The sequence below is a fragment of the Orcinus orca genome, chromosome 8 (assembly GCF_937001465.1).
Source record: "Orcinus orca chromosome 8, mOrcOrc1.1, whole genome shotgun sequence".
Lineage (NCBI taxonomy): Eukaryota > Metazoa > Chordata > Mammalia > Artiodactyla > Delphinidae > Orcinus > Orcinus orca.
Window position 1 is genome coordinate 52,001,686 of NC_064566.1, and position 23,152 is coordinate 52,024,837.

Below are 23,152 nucleotides of genomic sequence, written 5' to 3' on the forward strand. Positions count from 1 at the left end.
CTCAAAGGAAAAAAGATCTACCTCTAGGCTGTTCCCTACAGACACGCCCTGTCCGTGTTAGGTTCGCTGCGGTTTGTGGCTCTGGGCTTCGATTAAATTAAACAAGGACTGGTACAGTAAGGGGACAGCTGATACCCATTAAGTGCTTTACAGTTTACGAATCGCGTTTTGTCGTTTCAACCGTCGTGTGACAGAGTAAATGGACGTGATCCATCCCCATTTTACACACAAAGAGGAAACTGCCTCTGAGTGAACCGACTTTTTCAAAGAGGCGGAATTCGTGATGGAACAAGGGTTCCAACCTCATTTCAGATCTCAGATGGCAGTTCTTTTTGCTCTGCTGCTACAGTGGACTGGGAGGCAGGAAGAACAAGCTGACTGGGGAAAAACAAAAATCAAGTTGTTAAAGAGAGAAGATGTGTCAGCATTTAACCATAACATAAGTAAGAATGAATAAGAGAGTGCAAAAATCAATGGCAGTAGGAATACAGAGGAAGAAGAAAGATTATTGAAATAGTCTTAAATTTCTCCTTATTTTGGCCTCCTCTCTTCTACAAGAATGCTCACCTTTCAAGTCACACGACTTTAGGTGTGGGAGATGCTGAGAAGTGCTTACCTGTCAGACACAGCTGCTCCTGAGTTTCTTGGTGTAGCGTTACAATGGCTCCATGATTTTGATCGAGTATCTTGTAACTCTTTCTCTGGTCAGCATTTTTGCAAGGAGAGTGTAATAATATTTACACCTTGGCTACAGTAACTTAATGAATGGCTTTAAAATGCTTTGAGGTTCACAGATAAAAGACATAATAAATTCAAAGTATTACTTTCTTTCCTTTAAAAATGCCACTTACCATAATAAAATCCCAGCTACCAGGGTACAAAGGGATTGTAGCACCAATCCCTGAAAAATAACGTGCTGTGGTTGGGAATTACAGTTTTTGCTAATCAGTTGGGTGTTTCCTTTATGGAGTCAGTGGGTTGTTTTAATCACACAAGTCCTGGGAAATAGCCATGAGTCCTGGAGAGAAATTCATCATTCACTATCATCAGCATTATTGTCTGCGATGAACGTTAATTAAACATGTACTCTATGCTAAGTGTTATGCCAGGGGCTGAGGCTACAAGAAAGTATGCAATTGTTCATTTCAAGAAATAAAATCTGTCTGGGCAGACGGGATGTATGCAAGAAAAGATAGCCCATGATAAACAGCAAGTGCTTGTTGCAGACAACTGTTAAGGATTTAGAGTGTGAGATAGTTGATAAGAGCAACAAGTGACAGAAGGGACCAGCAATGAGCTTTGAAGGATAAAAAATTAATAACTAGAGAAAAAGGTAGAGGGCATTTTAAACCCATAGACCATTGGTCTCCCTAGGAGTTTGTTTAAAATATATATCCCTGGGGGCTTCCCTGGTGGCGCAGTGGTTGAGAGTCCGCCTGCCGATGCAGGGGACACGGGTTCGTGCCCCAGTCTGGGAAGATCCCACATGCCGCGGAGTGGCTAGGCCCGTGAGCCATGGCTGCTGAGCCTGCGCGTCCCGAGCCTGTGCTCCGCAACGGGAGAGGCCACAACAGTGAGAGGCCCACATACCGCAAAAAAAAAAAAATATATATATATATATATATATATATATATTTCTGGACACTGCCCCAGAAATTCTGAATCAGTGCATTGGGATGGGGATAGGGCCTAGGTACGTACATATTTAACAGATATCTATTGATTGTGACATAGGTGGCTAATCAAAGTGTGATAGGAGGACCAGTCTATTAATCCTCTGGGAGCTTATTTAGAAATATAAAATTTCAGGCCCCATCCCAATCTACTGAATCAGAATCTGAATTTTAACAAGATCCAGTGATGATTTATATACATATTAAATTTGATTAAGCAGTGGTTTTTATAAGACAATTCTATTTCTATTCTGAGAAACACTACTAAGTCAACAGAACTTTCAAGAGATATAACTATATAGGGCAAGTATAAAAGATGGGAGAAATACAAGTTCTAATTCAATACCAGAGTCAACCAGCCTTCAATTTTATCAGCAAGATCATGACAGACATAAACTGGTTACCAGAAACTGCCCAGCATCTCCAGCTTGTTGCTTAGGAATTGAAGGGTAACCAAGAGGACCCAGAACTCATCAAATACAAGAATGGTATCTAAGTATGTCCAGAAGAGGGAGTATAATAGTTTTCCTAGTCAGGGAAGCTCAGAAGCTTTCATTTCTGTTGGAATTTGCCCAGGGTGTCCTGCATTTTTATTTGCTAAATCTGGCAACCCTAACTGCGGTTATGAAAGAGAATAGCTCTCTTGATCCTAATATATACCTTTTATTTATTGTCTTTAAAAATTGAATTAAGGGGCTTCCCTGGTGGTGCAGTGGTTGAGAGTCCACCTGCCGATGCAGGGGACGCGGGTTCGTGCCCTGGTCCGGGAAGATCCCACATGCCGCAAAGCGGCTGGGCCCGTGAGCCAGGGCCGCTGAGCCTGCGCGTCCGGAGCCTGTGCTCCGCAACGGGAAAGGCCACAACAGTGAGAGGCCCGCGTACCGCAAAAAAAAAAAAAAAAAAAAATTGAATTAAGATACTCAAACTTCTCATTCTGTTAAGGTAGCAAGAAATTAAATTTTCATCAATATCAGAGATTCTCATCTCCAGCCCAGGCTTTAAACGATACTGGGGAAAGAGAGCAGATAGCTCTAGTTCATCAAGGTTTCTGCTAACATCTGTATTGTCCAGGGTCATAGTGGTCTCTGGAACTCTGACAGCTTTCTCCTTGCATACCATTCAGGTATGGCCAGGAAAGTTGGCTGAGGCTATGAACTCCAAAGCCTCTGTCTAGGCACATGGCCATCTCCTCTAAAATCCTGCCAGTTCCTTGAAATGCTGCACCAAGCAGAGCTCAGGTCTCATCACCTTCCTATTTTAAAACTTTAAAATTTGAGGAAATCTGTCATTCTATCATTTTGCTTATGATCACTCTGAAAAGAGACGTATTTTCTCTTCTTGTTGTTCCCAAAGATGCTTGTCATAAACTCTAATGAATGCTGTATTAAAAAAAAAAAAAAAAAGGTCAGGAAAGGAAATGAGTATCTTGCAAGCAACTTTCTACTTTTAGCTCCCTTACTTAAAATATCCGCTGAGGGACTTCCCTGGTGGTCCCGTGGTTGAGACTCCACGTGCCCAGTGCAGGGGGCCTGGGTTCGTTCCCTGGTCAGGGAACTAGAGCCCGCATGCCACAACTAAAGATCCTGCACGTGGCAACAAAGATCCCGTGTGCAGCAACTAAGACCTGGTATGGCCAAATAAGTAAATTAATGAATTTAAAAAAAACAACAACAAAAACCCTCTGCTGAGACAGGGGATACAACAGCAACAAATAAAAAGTGGTTTTCTTTGTGTAAGAGGGAAAAGATGCAGAGCACACCTGGGATTAGGGTGAAGCAAGGTAAAAACAGCTTTATTGAGATATAATTCACATACCAAACAATTTACCCGTTTAATGTATACAATTTACTGTTTTTTTGTTATGTTCACAGATATGTACAAACATCACCACAGTCAATTTTAGAACATTTTCATCACCTCAAAAAGAAATCTTACGCCCTTTAGCTATCAGACCCCTGTCGCCCTATCTCCCACTCCCAGGCCTAAGCAATCACTAATCTACCTTCTATCTCTGTAGATTTCCCTGTTCTGAACATTTCATATAAATAGAATCAAATAATATGGGGTCTTTTGTGACTAACTTCTTTCACTTATCATAGTGTTTTCAAAGTTCATTCATGTTGTAGATGTATCAGTCTTTCATTCCTTTCTATAGTTGAATAATATTCCAATATGTAGGTTTACAACATTTTGTTGATCTGTTTGTCCATTGGTGGACATTTGGGTTGTTTCTGCCTTTGGCTATTATGAATAATGCTGCTATAAACATTCATGTACAGTTTTGTGTAGAATATGTTTTTGTTTCCCTTACATATATACCTCAGAGTGGATTTCCTGGATCATGTGGTAACTTCTATGTTTAATCATTTGAGAAACAGCCAGACTATTTTCCACAGCAGCTGCACCATTTACATTCACACCAGCAGTGTATCCAGGTTCCAATTTCTCCACAGATTTTCCAACACTTGTTATTATCTCACTGTTTGATTCTAGCCATTTTAGTGAGTGTGAAGTGGTATCTCATTGTGGTTTTGATTTGCATTTCCCTAAAGACTAATAATGTTGAGAATCTTTTCATGTACTTATTGGTCATTTATATATCTTCTTGGGAGAAATGTCTATTCAGATCCTTTGCCCATTTAAAAAAATGTTTTTAAGTTATTGAGTTGTAAGATTTCTTTATATTTCTGGACATAAGCCCTGAAACAATTCAGATATATGATTTACAAATATACCCCTTCATTCTGTGCGTTGTCTTTTCATATTCTTTTTTTTTTTTTTTTAAGTATCTCTATTTCTCTGGGGGTTTTTTTTGGCCATGTGGGTTGTGGGATCTTAGTTCCCTGACAGGGATTGAGCCTGGGCCTTCGGCAGTGAGAGTGCTGAGTCCTAACCACTGAACTGCCAGGGAATTCCCCATATTCTTTTCAGTGTCCTTTGAAGAACAAACGTTTTTTGTTTTGAGGAAGTCTGGTTTATTTTTGTTGTTGTTGCTGATAATTTTGGTGTCATATCTAAGAATCCTCTGCCAAATCTTAGGTTGTAGAGATTTTACCTTTATTTTCTTCTAAGAGTTTTTATAGTTCTAGCTCTTACATTTAGGTCCTTGATACCTTTTGAGTTAATTTTCATATATGGTGTTAGGAAGGGATCTAACCTCATTCTTCTGCATATGGCTATTCAATTGTCCCAGGACCATTTGTTCTATTCTTTCCTTATTGGATGGTTTTGGCATTCTTGTTGAAAATTAGTTGGCTATAGACATATGGGTTTATTTCTGGACTCTCAATTCTAGTCCATTGATCTATATGTCTATCCTTGTGCTAGTACCACATTGTCTAGATTACTATTACTTTTTTTTTTTTGGCCACACAATGTGGCATGTGGGATCTTAGTTCCCCGACCAGGGATTGAACCCGCACCCCCTGCATTGGAAGCTCGGAGTCTTAATCACTGGACCACCAGGGAAGTCCCTAGATTACTGTTACTTTGTATCAAGATTTGAAATCAGGAGGGATAAATTAGGAGGTTGGGATTAACACATACACACTACTATATATAAAATAGATAATCAACAAGGACCTACTGTATAGCACAGGGAACTCTGCTCAATATTCTGTAATAACTTACATGGGAAAAGAATCTGAAAAAGAATAGATACATGTATATGTATAGCTGAATCAATTTGCTGTACACCTGAAACTAACACAACATTGTAAATCAACTATGCTCCAATATTAAAAAAGAAAAAAGATTTGAAATCAGGAAGTATGACTCCCACTTTGTTCTTCTTTCTCAAGACTATTTTGGCTATTCTAGGTCCCTTACAATTCTATATAAATTTTACAAGGATTTTGTCAATTTCTACAAAGAAGCCAGCTGGAATTGGGATTGGGATTGCGTTGAATCTGTAGATCAGACTGGGGAATATCCTTGTCTTAACAAGGTTAAGTCTTCTGATCCATGAACATGTGGTATTTTTCCAATTATAGATCTTCTCTAATATCTTTCAACAGTGTTTTGTGGCTTTCAGAGTATAATTTTTGCACTTTTTTCATTAAATTTATTCCTAAATACTTTATTCTTTTGGATGCAATTGTAAATGGAATTGTTTTCTTAATTTCATTTTTCAGTAGTTCATGCAAATGTATAGAAATACAATTGGTTTTTGTATACTTGTTGTATCTTGAAAACTTGCTGAACTTTTTATTAGTTCTAATCATTTTTTAGTGAATTTCCTAGGATTTTCCATATACACTAGCATGTCATCTGTGAATAGATAATTTTACTTCTTCCTTTCCAATCTGAATGACTTTTATTTCTTTTTCTTGCCTATTTGCCCTGCCTAGAACCTCCAGTACAAGGCTGAATAGAAGTGGCAAGAGCAGACATCCTTGTCTCCTTCCTGACCTTAGGGGGAAAACATTCAGCCTCTCATCAGTAAGTATAATGTTAATTCTGGAGTTTTATTGTGTGGATATTCTTTATCATATTGGCGAAGTTCCCTTCTGTTTCTAGTTTGTTGAGTGTTTTTTATCATGAAAGAGTGTTGAATTTTGTCACTCTTCTGTATCTATTGAGATGTTCATGTAAGTTTTGGTTTTTTATTATATTGATATGAAGTATTACATTAATTGATTTTGGGAAGTTGGACCAAACTTGCATCTTGCTTGGTCACGGTATATCATTGTTTTTATATGTTGCTGCATTTGGTTTGCTAGTATTTGTTGAGGATTAATTTGACCATATTCATAATAGATATTGGTCTATCGTTTTCTCGTGATGTGTTTTTCTGGTTTTGGTATCAGAGTAATACTGGCGTAGTAAAATGAAATGAGAAGTGTTCTGTCCTCTTCTAATTTTTGGAAGAGTTTGTGAAGAATTGGCATTAATTCTTTAAACTTTTAGTAGAATTCAGTGGTGAAGCCATCTGGATCTGGAGTTTGTGGGTACTTTTCTAATTATTGACTCAATCTCTCCACTTGTTATAGGTCTATTCATTTATCTATTTCTTCTTGAGTCTATTTCAGTAGTTTGTGTCATTGTAGGAATTTGTCCATTTTACCAAGGTTATCTAATTTGTAGGCATAAAATTGTTTATAGTACTCCTTTATAATCCTGTTTATTTATTTTCTGTAAGGTCAGTGATAATGTCCCTTCTTTTATTTCTGATTCTAGTACTTAAAGTCTGTTTCCCCGCCACCCCCCCACAACCCCCCACCCCTGCCCCGGTCCGTCTAACTAAAGGTTTGTCAATTTTGTTGCTGTTTTCAAAGAACTAACTTCTAGTTTCGTTGATTTTCTCTATTGCTCTTCTATTCATTATTTCATTAATTTCCACTCTAATCTTTATTATTTTTCTTTTTCTAATTTCCTAATTTTCTTTTCATCAGAATGCAATCTTCTAAACTGGATGGGCCTTGGGTTTTGTGTATATGCATGTATTCCAATAAAACTTTATTTACAAAAACATGTGGCAGACCAGATTTGGCCTCTGAGCCACCGTTTGCCCATTCCTGATCCAGAGTAATGGATCCAAACCCTGGATGCATAGCATTTTAAGGAACCGACTCCTGTGTCTTACTCCCTAAGATTCTAATTCAACTGATCTGGGTTGGAGCATGGTAATTAGTGGGGTTTTTTTGTTTTGTTTTTGTTTTTTTTTCGGTACGCGGACCTCTCACTGCTGTGGCCCCTCCCATTGCGGAGCACAGGCTCCAGACGTGCAGGCCCAGCGGCCATGGCTTACAGGCCCAGCCGCTCCGCGGCATGCGGGATCCTCCCGGACCGGGGCACGAATCCGCGTCCCCCCGCATCGGCAGGCAGACCCTCAACCACTGCGCCACCAGGGAAGCCCAATTTTGCTTGCTTGTTTTTTGTTTTAAGCTCTCCCAGGTGTTTCAAATGTGTAGCCAAGGCCAAGAGCGATCTTTTCAGAGCAGGGATTTGACCTTTGGGTGTGTGTGTGGGGTGTGTGTGTGTGGGTGTGTGTGGGTGTGTGTGTGTGTGTGTGTGTGTGTGTTTGACTTGAAACAACAGAAATTTATTAGAGTTTGAAAGCCAGAAGTCCAAACTGAAGTGTCAGTAAGGCGATGCTGTCTCTGAAGGCTCTAGGGGAGAATGCTTCCTTGCCACTTTCAGCTTCTGGTGGCGCTAAGTGTTCCTTAGCTTATGGCTGCATTACTCCAACCTCTGCACCTGTCTTCACAGGGCCTTCTCCTCCTCCAATTCAGGAACAGCCAAATGGAAGAGATACATAGGCCAAAGTATGGGGAGAGGGGGTGGCGTGGAGCTTCCATTCCCTCCCAGGGTGTGCCACCATCACCATCCTAGTACCTGGATGTGTTCACCAACACCTTCGGGGTTTTAATTTCAGTTACTGTATTTTTTATTTCTAGAATTCTTTTAGATTCTTTTGCAACTTTATTATAGCACTTTTTATGGTTTCTATTCTCTATAGAGATCTTCAAACTTGTTTTTTCCTTATCTATAATCAGCATAGTTTTTCAATATCTGAAATCTTTGTGGATCTGTTTCTCTTGTCTATTGTTTTTGCTAGTTCTTGCTCATAGACTCTAGTTTCTTTGTGAGCCTTGTGTTTGTGTTGGACATTATATTTGATCAATTATTTGTGAGAATAAATTTAGACTTGCAAGGAAAGTACTTTTATCTAGAAAGGATTTGCACTTGCTTCTGCTAAGTTCCTTGGAGTTCAGCTACTTTAAGGCTTATAATTCTCTGGTGCTCTTATGACCCTACATAAAGTGTAATTCTGTATAAGATATTTCTCTCCTAGTTTATCCTCACTCTGGGTGTAAAGTTCCAACATATTGTGAGAAGTTTCTTCTATGAGACTCTCAATCTTTTGCAGACCCTGGGCTATACTTTCTGCCTTTCTTGCCCGAAAGAGTTTTTAATTTAAAGTACAAAATTTTAAGAATTGACAAATGCTTTCAGGGAAAAAACCACATTTCCAGTTACCTCTCTGGGATGACCTTTTCCCTTCACTTTTGGCCTAGTAATTTCTTGTTGGCTTGTCACGTTTCTTCCGTGATTTAAAAGAAGGTAAAAAACTATTAACTGAGCTTTGTTATTTAGTTATAGCAGGAAGATTAATTTTAAAAAAAACCCTAGTCTGCCATTTTAAGAAATATTATATTATTTTGATAATCATCTTTTGGCTGTAAAATATTACATCAAGTTGATCTACCATGTTATTTTTTATTTCTTTATTTCTTTATTTTTTTTGCGGTATGTGGGCCTCTCACTGTTGTGGCCTCTCCCGTTGCGGAGCACAGGCTCCGGATGCGCAGGCTCAGCGGCCATGGCTCACGGGCCCAGCCGCTCCGCGGCATGTGGGATCTTCCCGGACCGGGGCACGAACCCGTGTCCCCTGCATCGGCAGGCGGACTCTCAACCACTGAGCCACCAGGGAAGCCCATACCATGTTATTTTTTAAATGAATCTCATTTTGTATGACTCTTAGCTTATCTCCATTTTTCTTTAATAAATAACAATAACAATGAACATTTTTGTGCATAAAGCTGTTTTTGCCTTCTGCATTATTCCATACATCTAACTTCTTGGGAGTACAATTACTGGGCAATATACTATAAACGTTTAGGACATTTGATTTCCAAAGGGTTGATTGAATTTTTTATGAATTGAATTGCATGATCTTAATCTATTTAATTTTGTCATGGTGATATTAATATCTTTTAAAACCAAGTCAGGTAAACAAGTCCTGGCCACCTGTGTAAATAGTTCTCAGGCAAAAGATGACCTTTATGAATTTTCTTTAAAAATATTAACTTTTTTTACAAAAATTATTGAAGTTCAACTTAATGCAGCAAATACTTGCATGTCTGTAGTGTGCGGGCACCCTTCTTGGTGGTGCAGATTCAGTGGTAAACCAGATAGATCTTCGTCCATGCCCTTATGAAATCTAAGGTGGGGAGCACAGACAAATAACACATCATTGAAATGCACTGTGGTAAGTGCTTTGATGACTGTAGTTCAGAATACTGAGGGAGTGCAGAAGAGAGGCACTTAACCCAGACTGGAAGGGCCATGGAAGGTATCCTAGGGGAAGGAATAGCTATGCATAGTAAGTCTTGAAATCAGGTAGCCTAAATTCTCCAACTTTGTCCTTATTTTTCAATGTTCATTGAATTTTCCCTTGCATTTCCATGTAAATTTTAGAATAAGCTTGTGAATTTCTACCAAGAAAAAAAAAAAGCCTACTGAGACTGTGATTGGAATTGTGTTAAATCTCTACATCAGTTTGGGGATAACTGACATTTTAACAATATTGAGTTTTCCAATCCATGAAAATGGTGTATCTCTTTATTTTTAAGGGTTTCTTTAATTTCTCTCAGCAATGTTATATAGTTTTCAGTGTAGAGGTCTTATAAGTCTTAAATATATTCCTAAATATTTTATTTTTTAAGCAAGTGTAAATGGTTTCATTTTATAGCATAGCTTGGAACTGAAGAATAAATAGGAGTTAGGGAAAGGGGATATGACATTTTAGGCAAAATTAACAAAGTAAGAAGAATATTTGGATGTTGAAAGCTCAAAATGACAAATATCAAGCCTCTTTTATCATACTGACATGGAATAAATATCTCTGAAGTAAGTAACAAGCACAACAAAGAAGACATATTCTTTTTGAATTCCAGGGTCTGCAGCTATATACCTAATAATATCTAATAATGTTTATTAGGTGGAAATTATTATCTAACAATAGAAAAATAATATCTAATAAGTTGAAGAGTTAGTTTAAACTCTTTTGGAGAAGGAATAATTTGGAGAACTTACACTTTCTGCTTTCAAGACTTACTATAAAGCTATAGCAACCAAAAGAGTGTGTGGTACCAGCATTCTGAGGGACAAATACATCAGTGTAACTGACTCAAGAGACCAGAAACAGACTCTGAGTCACTTGATTTTCAACAAAAGCACTAAAACAAGCAAATGAGAAAAAAAAGTTTCTTCAAAGTATTATGTTGAAACAACTAAATATCCATCTGGAAAAAAAAAAAAAGTCAACCTCGACCCCTATCTCACACCAAATTAATTTTAGATAGATTATAGACCTAAACAAAAAGCTAAAGCTATAAAGCTTCTAGAAGAAAACAAAGTAGAATATCTTTGCAACTTGGGAATAGGAAAAGGTTTCTTAGGATAGAGAAAGCATTAATCAGAAAAAGATAAAATTGATAAATTAGTTGTCATCAAAATGAAAACATCTGCTTATCCAAAGACAGCCTTAAGAAAATAATTAGGTAAGCTACAGACTGGGAGAAAATGTTTTCAAAATATGTATCTGATAAAGAACTGATATCGAGACTATATAGAGAACTCTTAAAATAGAATAATAAAAAGAGGGGGAAAAACCATGTCTTTTGATTACAGAGGACAAAAACATATAGTTTAAGTAGAAAACAATTTTTGCACAACAGTGTGAAAGTACATAATGCCACTGAACTGTATACCTAAATATGGTTAAAATAGTAAATTTTATGTTATTTATATTTTACCACAATGAAAAAAAATGGAACTTATCAGCTTATGTACCTGAGAAAGGCAGGAGTGGAGCTAGTTTCAAGCACCCCTGGATCCTGACACGAAGACTCTGTCTCCATTTTTCAGCTTTACCCTCTGCTCCCTGACCCGTACCCCAGGCTCTCCTACTTAACGCTTCAGAAGAAGACAGTATGGCTACACACAGCTTCTGGCAAATGTCATCCCAGCTAGCAACCCCAAAAGGAAAGAGAGGATTTATTTCTCTGCTTCAGTAGATATAAGTTTCTGGAAATAATTGGCCCAGATTGTGTTCTGCGCCCACCACCCCTATGGCTATAGGGTAATATGATTGATCACTCCAGAAGAATCACATAAAATGGATAATGAAGGAGGAACAGTTCCTCGAAGGAAGGGCAGGGTTCTGTTACTGGAAGAAGGGGAAAGGAGAACTTAAACAGAACAACAACAAAAAAGCCTTCAAATTGATTCATTTTCTCTTCCTTTTTTTAAACAAGTTCTTTACCATCTGTCAGTCACCTTTCTCAGTTCTTTCTGAAATATCCTAATTTTGATTTATTTATTCAGCAGTGTTATATCGTGCACCTCTATTGTGCCATGCACTCTTCCAGGCATTGGAGAGAGAGTGTGGTGAACAAGTCTAAGTCCCTGTACTCCTGTGACATGAATGACTTCCTCTTTTATAAGCAAGTATTTGCCAGCTTCACATTGCAGCATATCCAAAGACCAACAGGAAAGAAATTTTTTTTTTCCTCTTGAAAGAAGAATGTTAACATTTTGAAAGGTCAAAAATAACCTTCCACTTTTAGTGATGTTGTAGTATTCTTTACCTAGAGCCACTTAATGTGTCATTCTAAGCTTCAAAAATTATGAAGTATCTTATATTTATTTCCGTTCTAAACCTTTATTTCCCCAGTTTGTGTTCATTTCATTTTCTGCATACCCAATAGCTCATTTTGAAATAATATGTTGTTTTCTATTTTATAAAAAGTGTGCTGTGGATGCTATAAAGTGCATGTAGATGATTATAAAATGTATGGTAACTTGTTTTCCTATAAATATATTTTTTTGGTGTTCTGTTTATTCAGTGAAAGAACTGGTAGCCAGTAGTCAATTTTCTATACTTAACTTTGTTTCATTTCCTGATGAAATCCAAGATCTACCTTATATTCTGATATGCAGACAGTATGGTATATTGTAGGCAAAGGGAAATTGAATTAGTTGTAGTCAGCTCTGGACTCTGGAAGAGAAGCTATGATTTTATGATGATGTGATGTCCTCAGCCTGAAATATCCTAGAAATTTCTAGGATTAGAAGAAAATGACACATTCTGGACTCAGAGCAACAGAGGGGAAAAAAACCCAATTGTTTGGTAAAGGGAAGACTAAAAGATATTATTTTCTGTGGAGTTCATTGTTTTAAAAAATTCTATATGAGTTACAAGTTGGAACAAGTTATATATCATATATGATATTTAATTTTTCTGCCCACTCTTTAGTTAGGAATATCAGTGAGGAGTGAAATGGCCAAAAAATGTATCAGTTATGATTGTATTCAGCTACCTGTAATGAAAACCACACTACAGTGGCTTAACCAAAGAGAGGTGTACTTTTATTTTCCAAATAACAAGAAGCACCTAGGAAGGAAATCCAAGTGCAGTAAGTCAAAGACATCGTTAATGACCAGCCTCCTTTTATCTCCTTCTCTGTCATGCATAACATGTGGCCCACATTTTCATGGTCAAAAGATGACTATTGACTTCCAGTTTCTGGTCTGGCATGTAAGGAGCTTGGAAATCACCACTGTATCCTAATAACAAGTAAAAAGCTGAACAAATTGAAAAAAGATCAACAACTCTTCTTGGATCCATCAGAGAAGTGAAGTCACAGTGCAAACTGCTGCCCGAAGACACAGGCCTATAAAAAGAATCACAAACTTACTGGAGCAGAAACCCACAAGCAGAAACCTCAGGAGCCAGTGCAAGGGTCGGAAAACCTAAACTGTAATTGATGAATTGCTGGAGAGAGGCTTACTGTGGACAAGTTTGTGAGTCAAAAACTTCGAGGGGGACCCAGTTATATGGGGGGGGGGGGGGGGCGGGGTCCTACACTTTTGTCAGTTTCACCTCCAGGCGCTTGACCAGGTTCTCACAGTGAATACTGGAGAAAAACCCTTGTGCTTCTGGCAGGGCAAGGGGGAAAGTAGCCATTTTGAATATGCCAGAGCATCTCTTCTTAACAAGGTCTGCCCTCAGGAGAAACTATTTAACCAGAGTCTAATCTGCTGGGCTTTTATCAGAGCCTAACTGACCTGGGGAAAGGGAAATACCCAACTCCAGCCTACTCTAGCCATCCTGTCCCACCTAAGGGTTGGGGGAGGACTAAGAAGTACTTGTCAAGTTCAGACTCCAGAGGCACAGGCACATTAAAAGACTGATACCTAATCTTAGGACTACAGGCACTTCCTCTCCCCTGACACCTTACCACCACAAATGACCTTAGTTTGGTGATAACTTTTTAGATACAACACCAAAGGCACAATCCATGAAGGAAAGAATTGGTAAGCTGGACTTCATTAAAATTAAAAATTTCTACTCTGTGAAAGACACTGTTAAGAGAATAAAAAGACAACACACAGACTGGGAGAAAATATTTGCAAAAGACATACTGATAAAGGACTGTTATCCAAAATATACAACACATTCTTAAAACTCAACAATAAGAAAATGAACGACCTGTTTTAAAAAATGGACCAAAGACCTTAAAAGACACCTCACCAAAGAAGATACACAAGCATATGAAAAGGTGCTCCACATAATATGTCATCATGAAAATGCAAATTAAAATACAATAAGATACCACTACATACATAGTAGAGTGGCCAAAATTCAGAACACTGACAATACCAAATTCTGACAAGGATGTGGAGCAACAGGAACTCTCATTCATTGCTGGTAGGAATGCAAAATAGTACAGCTGCTTTGGAAGATAGTTTGGCAGTTTCTATTTTTTAATTAATTAATTAATTAATTTTTGGCTGTGTTGGGTCTTCGTTGCTGTGTACGGGCTTTCTGTAGTTGCGGTGAGTGTGGGCTACTCTTCGTTGCGGTGCGCGGGCTTCTCATTGCAGTGGCTTCTGTTGTGGAGCACAGGCTCTAGGCGTGCAGGCTTCAGTAGTTGTGGCACGTGGGCTCAGTAGTTGTGGCTTGCGGGCTCTAGAGCTCAGGCTCAGTAGTTGTGGCGCAAGGGCTTAGTTGCTCTGTGGCACGTGGGATCTTCCCGGAGCCAGGGCTCGAACCCATGTCCCTTGTATTGGCAGGCAGATTCGTAACCACTGCGCCACCAGGGAAGGCCCTAGTTTGGCAGTTTCTTATGAAACTAAACATATGCTTACTATCAAATCCAGCAATCATGCTCCTTGGTATTTACCCAAAGGAGGTGAAAACTAATGCCCACACAAAAACCTGCACATGGATATTTGTAGCAGCTTTATTCATAATTGCCAGACCTTGGAAGCAACCAAGATGTCCTTCAGTAGGTGAATGGATAAAAACACTGTGGTACATCCAGACCATGTAGTACAGTTGTCCCATGATATCCACAGGGGATTGGTTCCAGGACTTGCCCCAGTTACTAAAATCCACAGATGCTTGAGCCCCATAGTTGGCCCTGTGTATCTGTGGTTCCACATCCCAGATTTAACCATGTATCATATAGTACTGTGTGTATTTTCTGGAAAAAAATCCATGTATAAATGTACCCTCACAATTCAAATCTGTGTTGTCCAAGGGTCAACTCTATTATTCACTGCTAAAAAATGAGCTATCAAGCCATGAAAAGACATGGAGGAAACTTAAGTGCATATTACTAAGTAAGAGAAGCCAGTCTGAAAAGAAGCCAGTCTGAAAAGCCAGTATGATTCCAACTGTATGACATTCTGGAAAAGGCAAAACTATGGAGACAGTAAAGAGACTGTGGTTTGCTAGGAGTTAGTGGGGAGAGAAGGATGAGAGCACAAGTGTTTATAGTGCAGTGAAACTCTTGCATAAAATACTGTAACCATGGATACATGTCATTATACGTTTGTCCAAACTCATAGAACGTACAACACCAAGAGTGAAAGGTAATGTAAACTATGGACTTTGGGCGATTAAGTTCATCAATTGTAACAAATTACTACTCTGGTGGGGGATGTTGATAGTAAGAGAGGCCGGCTATGCATGTGTGGAGGCAGGGGTATTTGGGGAATCTCCGTACCTTCCACTGAATTTTACTGTGAACCTAAAATTGCTCTTAAAAAAAAAAAGACTATTTTTAAAAGATCACTAAACCACCTTATCATTGTATCTGAATTCTAGATAAGAAGAAGAGTGAAAAGTGAAGGACTAAAGATATTTGTTAGAGAAGTTTGCCCACCCATCTTTTTTTAATACAGGAAAAGCAATTGCTTTCCCATGAGCTCCTTTCAGTAGACTTTCCCTTACATCTCATTGGCTAGAAGTATGTTATACAGCCACTCCTAGGAATCAAATTTCTAATGGTAAGGAAGAAGAAAAATGAGATTCAGTAGGTATTTAGCAGTGCTGCCACAAGTGACAAATAGAGGAAAGAAGGTATGGCTCAAGATCTGGGTACATCTTAACCTCTTTAGAAACTATAACATGTTTCCTGGAAAGTTAATGAGCATATCAGCATCATTTATACAACATGTAGATCAATGCTTAGCATGGTTCTGTGGCAAACACAGCAGCAGATTTCAGAGTCCAGTAATGGGAGCCCCGGTCAGTTACCTTCCCTATAGTTTGAAGTATGGAGGTGCATTCTCTAGGCTGCCACAGCATTCGAAACACCATAATTTATGGCATTCTTTGCTATCTTCATTGCTGGCTTTTAATAGCCCATTATTTAAATGCATATTCTTTGGGGTTCTTTTTGAAGCCCTTTTCTTAATTTTCACATTTTTCCTGGATGATTTTTTTGTGTGTTCCTGTGGCTTCAGTCATGAATTAATTTATCATGTTTCTCAAATCAATGACAGCAGCCTTTGTCTCTCTTCTGGCCTCCCAACCCCATCAAATATTTCCACTTGGATATCTCATAGACAAGTATTAAGTATTCTGATTCCATTATTTTAATACTATTTTAACACCACTATTTCAACCATGAGGACATTTTGAGAGTAAAGAATCTCATCAGAATTAGGTCAATATTGATGAATTTTCATTAAGAAACTATTTTATGGGGTAAATTATACCACACTGGTTTAATGCCATGATAAATTTTATATTTTATACTATTTCTTCCCAGTTTTCCTCTCATTTTTATTTTTCCTAAAATTGTTTTTAAATAAATTCTTCTTCCTTTACATTTTACAGCAAAGATTTGATTCATTGATCAGTTTTCATCCATATCAAATGTTTCCATAACCTCTGCCTTTTTGAATTTTCTTTTGTGGCCATTATTTCCACAAAATCTAATTTTTCTGGAGTAGCTATTTTAAATGTATTTTTTGAGAAACAAATAAATTATAAGGAAAAATAGAGAGAGGGAAAACTGTAGATTAAAACAGACTTAAGAAACATGTGAATCACATTTAATCTACACACCTTGTTTGATCTGATTTGAACAAATTGACCATCAAAATTATGAAGCAGCTTGGGAGATTTGAATATTGACAGGTATTTAATGTTAATAATGAGTTATTATTCATTTTAGGTATGATAATGCTATTTTAGTTATATATTTACAAGTCCTTATATCTTGGAGATACTTGCTAATCCTAGAGGTATTTCCTGATGAAATAATATGAGGTCTCCAGATTTGCTTCAAAATATTCTAGAAATGGAGAGAGTAGGTGGGAGTATAGATGAAACAGAATTGACCTTGAGTTGACAGTTGTTGAAGCTAAGTGATAGGTACATGGGACTTCATTATACTAGTTTCTATTCTTTTGAATTATCTTGAATTTTTCCACAATTAAAAATGGGAATAGATAAATCCTTTGAAGATTTGATTCTCTGAAAACAACAAATTTTACTGTATGTAATTTTAGCCATTGTCAGTTTTATTCTGGTGTTAATTATTTTTTTAACATCTTTATTGGAGTATAATTGCTTTACAATGGTGTGTTAGTTTCTGCTTTATAACAAAGTGAATCAGCTATACATGTACATATATCCCCATATCTACTCCCTCTTATGTCTCCCTCCCAATTATTTCTAATACTAATGGTTATTACAAATTGGATAGAATTTGATAGTGTGTGTTCATTTCTTAGCTATCCATGAGAAACTTGTGAGAAATTTTGTTAGAATGTTTCAGCTGCAAGTAATAAGAAACCTTAACTCAACTGGTTATGACCTTAGGGGAATGTACTGTTTCCCATAACTAGAAGTTCTACATTGGGACCACGGCAGGGTTTATTCATTCAATGGCTCAGAACTGTGCCATCCTCAGTATGTCACTCCTGTCCTCATAGTTGTAAGGGACTTCTTCATTTCCAGTCATCACATCTGGATCCAATAATGTCTGAGAGCAGTTAAGGACTGTGTATCTCTTTTTATTAGCCTGAGAAACCTTTTCCAGAGGTCCTTGGCAGCTTTCTACTCATATCTAATTGCCCAAATTAGATACATGCCTAATCAATCCCTGGCAAGGAGAATGAGACCACATGAGTGTTTTAGGTCAGCCATCATTCCCTCCTGGAGTGTGCAGGAGCTGAAGAGTCTTGGGCAGGAAGGTGGAATCTACTCAAAAGTGGAGGTCTGTCAGCATGAGAAAAGGAAGAAGTGGCTCCAACAATATCTGCTAAAGACAGGAAAAGTAACAACAAGGAGAGAGAGACAGAAAGAGACACCAAAAGAGAGAGCAAGAGACAGAGGCCACACTATCCTAAGCTCTTGAATGCACAGTAGCATCAGAATTTCCCAGGGAGGGTTTCCCTGGTGGCGCAGTGGTTGAGAGTCGTCCTGCCGATGCAGGGGACGCGGGTTCGTGCCCCGGTCCGGGAGGATCCCACATGCCGCGGAGCGGCTAGGCCCGTGAGCCATGGCCGCTGAGCCTGCGCGTCTGGAGCCTGTGCTCCGCAACGGGAGAGGCCACAACAGTGAGAGGCCCGTGTACCGCAAAAAAAAAAAAAAATTTCCCGGGGAGGGCATCAAAACATCATACATCTTCCACAGGGACCTCAAGAGAGAGAGACAAGTTAATGCAGAGATTAGCATGTGCTCAATTCTTATTTTTTAGTGTATGGACTTTTACATTAAAGGAAATAATAATTGACCTCATGAAATACTTTTTCAAATATTTGGCATAAGTTCTGTCCCAAGAGCAGTCCTTTCTCCCTATGATATGTAGTTATGGAATACTTGGAGAAATTGTTTCTATGTTTGATCTTAATCAAAGCAAAGTAAGCAAGGATGGAGTGCTGTGGACTACCTGCTTTTACTTAAAGCATTCTTTATCATCAAGAGATGGAATATTATTTGTCTGGACTGGAATTTCATTAATTTCATTGGTGAGTCCCGTTTGAAGTTTTTTTTCATGAGGTCCTTAAAAACCTGAAGCAATTAAAGCAAGTTGCCTTAAAGGTTGGCAACATGCCTCTTTAAAACAAGTTGAACCAGTCCCCCCCACCTCCTTTCTTTAACTAATCAAGTTAAACAGTTAAAACTAACCACACAGACTGTAGTTTATTTATTACATGCATTCAAGATGAAAAGAAATGAAGTGGTCTTAGCAAGTCACCTCGGAATAGCTCAAATTTTGCATCTAGCCTTGCTACATGATTCTTTCTTTGCACTTGTCTTTTGGTTACCATGACAACTGGAGAGCTCAGGGGAAAGAAAGATTGTTTTGACTGTTGGACTGAGTGGGAGGAAGAGTTGGGATAGGTGTAGAAACATGGATTTAGATCAGGGAACAATAAGAGCTGGGGGCTATGTGGATGTGACTCTGCTGAGCATTTTATATTATAGGGCAGACAGGCATGACGCTGAGTAATATTACAATGCCGAGTACTTGAGTAAGACATGGAAAACCTAGAGGCCAGTGGGGCAGAAAAGTTTTGTGTAGCCACAGTGTCCCCTGCTGTCTCCTGCCACAGGTTTTGTGCCTTAATCCACCCGAGAGTATGAATGCCTGATCCACCCAGTCCATCCGCCAGGCAACTAACACAAAGAAAATATATGCATTTAATAGCTAAGTAAAAATCCTTTCCCCCAACTCCGCCCCCTGTTATCAAGATATCTTGAGTAGAAGAATACAACCAGCTTGATGCTATCTTGCTGAGGTGCCCTCAGGGGAAGGGACTTGATGACAGAGCAGCAACAGCAGGCCTTGACAGATCCTCTCCAAAGTGTGGAAACTAGCAAGTCCCCAACTCATGGAGCAGCCAAGGTGTGTTGGGGAACATTGTCCCCTTCCGCGACCCTGGGAATAGGTACCGGCAACAGACAAGATGAGACTAACTTAGAAGAGGGCTGTTGTTCCCAAGTTGGACCTGGCCTAATTTGGTACACATTGGTAAAGGCTGGTCCTCACACAGGATGCCATTCTTGGCAGTGCATTCTGTCCATTTCGGCCGTGGGCACAGCCACCTCTTGGGCTTCAGCGGCGATGGGGACAGTTTCAGAATTGATTCTGGTTTCTACCCATCACAGATGCAGAATCCCTCCCTCGTGTTTTATTTTAAAACTTTTTATATTTTAAAAATATTTTTTTACTTACTACTTTTTGTTACAGTACTGATTCCAAGTAGGGGTAGAGCAAGCACTTGTTGCCCAAAATAAGAATTGGAATATTTTACTGCTTAAAACCGATGATGAGTCATTTGACCCTCAGGAATTCTTCCATAATGAATCACTGACTTGAATTATATCACGTCTTTATTCTAAAGTCTGCCTTTTATGTTACTTCCTCTATTTCCCTGACCTCCTGTTGGTGAAGAGGGAGTTTGGTGCTGTCTAACCTTTGAAAAGTGCATTCATTAAGGCTCCCAGTACCATGTCATTTGAGCATTACAATCCTGGCTTTTTATTATGTTTTTTTTCCACTTGTTCTCAGTTTTTACTCCTGAATGTTCTGCAATCTCTCTTTACTGCATGTTGAATTATAAGTATACACACAAAAAAGGCTTTTATGACATGCTAAGACAAGGATGTTGTGTTTTATGACATGCTAAAGACTGAATAGGCTCTACTTCAAAAGACTTTTAGTTAATTAAAGTTAGGGTGGTGAAGAGCCTAAAAAGTAACTCTTTGACCCAATACTAGTTTAATTTATCTATTAATTAAATATATTTTCATTGTGTTTATAGCCTTACCTATTAGTACTTTTGTTTGCAATAGACAAACAAAAATGCATGTGCTGAAAAGATGTTAGCATCACTAATTATTGGAGAAATGCATATTGAAACTTCAGTGAGGTATCACCTCACACTGGTCAGAATGGTCATTATAAAGAAGTATACAAATAAATGCTGGAGAGGGTGTGGAGAAAAGGGAACCCTCCTACACTGTTGATGGGAATGTAAATTGGTAAAGCCACTATGGAGAACAGTATGGATGTTCCTTAAAAAACTGTATGGTCCAGCAATCCTACTCTTGGGCATATATCTGGAAAAGATGAAAACTCTGATTTGAAAAGATACATGCACCTCAGTGTTCATAGCAGACTATTTACAATAGCCAAGACATGGAAGCAACCTAAATGTTCATTGACAGATGAATGGATAAAGAAGATGTGGTATATATATATATATATATATATATATATATATATATATATATATATGAAATGGAATATTACTCAGCCATAAAAAAGAATGAAATAATGCCATTTGCAGCAACATGGGTGGACCTAGAGATTATCACACTAAGTGAACTAAGTCAGATAGAAAAAGACACATATCATATGATAACACTTATATGTGGAATCTGAAAAAATGATACAAACTATACTTCAACTTAAAAAAGGAAAAAATAAGAAATAAAAAATGATACAAATGAACTGATTTACAAAACAGAAATAGACTCACAGACATAGAAGACAAATTTATGGTTACCAAAGGGGAAGGGGCAGAGGGATAAATTAGGAGTTTGGGATTAACAGATACAAACTACTGTATATAAAATAGATAAAACACAAGGACCTACTGTATAGCACAGGGAACTATATTCAATATCTTGTAATAACATATAATGGAAAAGAATCTGAAAAAGAATAGGTAGATAGATATACGCATAACTGAATCCCTTTGCCGTACACCTGAAACTAACACAACATTGTAAATCAACTATACTTCAATTAAAAAAAAAAAGAAAAAAGAAATATAGTGAAAAAAGAAAAAAAAATACATGTGCATGTTAGACTGCCTTTACTGTATTTAATTACTTCTTTTATCTACACTATGACCTACTAAAAATGATGTCATATTTGCTGACACAGTACTGATGATTCACATTTATTACACAGTTAATATGAGGTGTATTTTGCATCTAGGAGCAGCAACCTGGTCATCTGTTCTCCTGCCCCCTCTCTGCAAGCCATCTGCTTTCTCTCATAACAGCTCTACTGCTTACCTATTCCACATGCTGGCTCTGACAAAAATTCATTTATTCATTTACCCAACATCTGATATGTCCATGGCACAATTGTACACATTGCAGGAAATGTAAAAAATAACAGTATATTATATACTGTTTTATAATTTTAAAAAATATTTTTTTACAATGTGGGGTGGGTGGGAAGTAGTCAGGAAGGCAGTAGGATTCATTAGAGATGAACCCTGAAGTTGATACGTGGGATATTGCCAGACAATTGAGAGAGAAGAGAGTCATATATAGAGATGTAAAAATAGGTAAAGTTTACCCATGTCTCTCCCATCTTGCCTCCTCTCTTCCCACAAAACTTGCTCCCAGCATGCCTGTTCATTCCTTCCCAAAATGAATGTGAGCTTCATGAGGGCAGCGGGTTTTATCTATTTTATTCACTGCTGCATATTCAGTACAAGAAATGTCTGGCACATGTAGATGCTAAGTATTGTGAGTTGTTGGATGAATAAACATATGAATGAAATGATAATTACCTGTAAGTTTTAGGGTTTCTGGCCTTCAAGATGTCAGTTCACTTTTCTCTCCTTAAACCTTGGCCAATACAATTTATTATCAAACTTTTAAAAAGTCTTTTATTTTATATCTTTAAAATTATGAATGAGATTGCACATCATATTATGTATATACTGCAGACATTTTTTAGCTTATTGTTATTAACTTCTGTTTGTCTTTTCCCGTTTTTATATTGGTTGTCTCTTATTGCAAGAGCTCTTTTTATATATCAAGAAAATCAATTTTCTGTTTGTCATATGTCTTACAAACATTTTTTCCAGCTTGTCATTTATCTTTTGACTTTGTTTATTGTATTATTTACTGTGTGTTATTTTTAATTTTTATGTAGTCATCTATGTAAATATTTTACTTCATATTTTTGGAGTTTCTCCTTGATTATTTAAGAAAAATTATCTCATACTGGGACTTCCCTGGTGGTGCAGAGGTTAAGAATCCACCTGCCAATGCAGGGGACACAGGTTCGAGCCCTGGTCCAGGAAGATCCCACATGCCACGGAGCAACTAAGCCCATGAGCCACAACTACTGAGCTTGTGCTCTAGAGCCCACGAGCCACAACTACTGAGCCCGTGTGCCACAACTACTGAAGCCCATGTGCCTAAAGCTGGTGCTCCGCAACAAGAGAAGCTACTGCAATGAGAAGCCCGCACACCACAATGAAGACCCAACACAGCCAAAAATAAATAAATTTATTAATTAAAAAAAAAAGAAAAGAAAAATTATCTCATACTTCCTCCTTGCAATTCAATTATTTTGCTTTTTTTTTCCTACTTATATATATCTTTGATCTGTTTAGGACAATTTTTATTA

The 23,152-nt window shown here is 38.0% G+C and overlaps 1 pseudogene; it reads left to right on the forward strand.

Annotated features, from left to right (window-relative positions):
• The first annotated feature begins 238 nt into the window (after nt 1-238).
• The window catches only part of LOC117196570 (anaphase-promoting complex subunit 13-like), a 70,234-nt pseudogene continuing 47,320 nt past the window's right edge, over nt 239-23,152 (forward strand).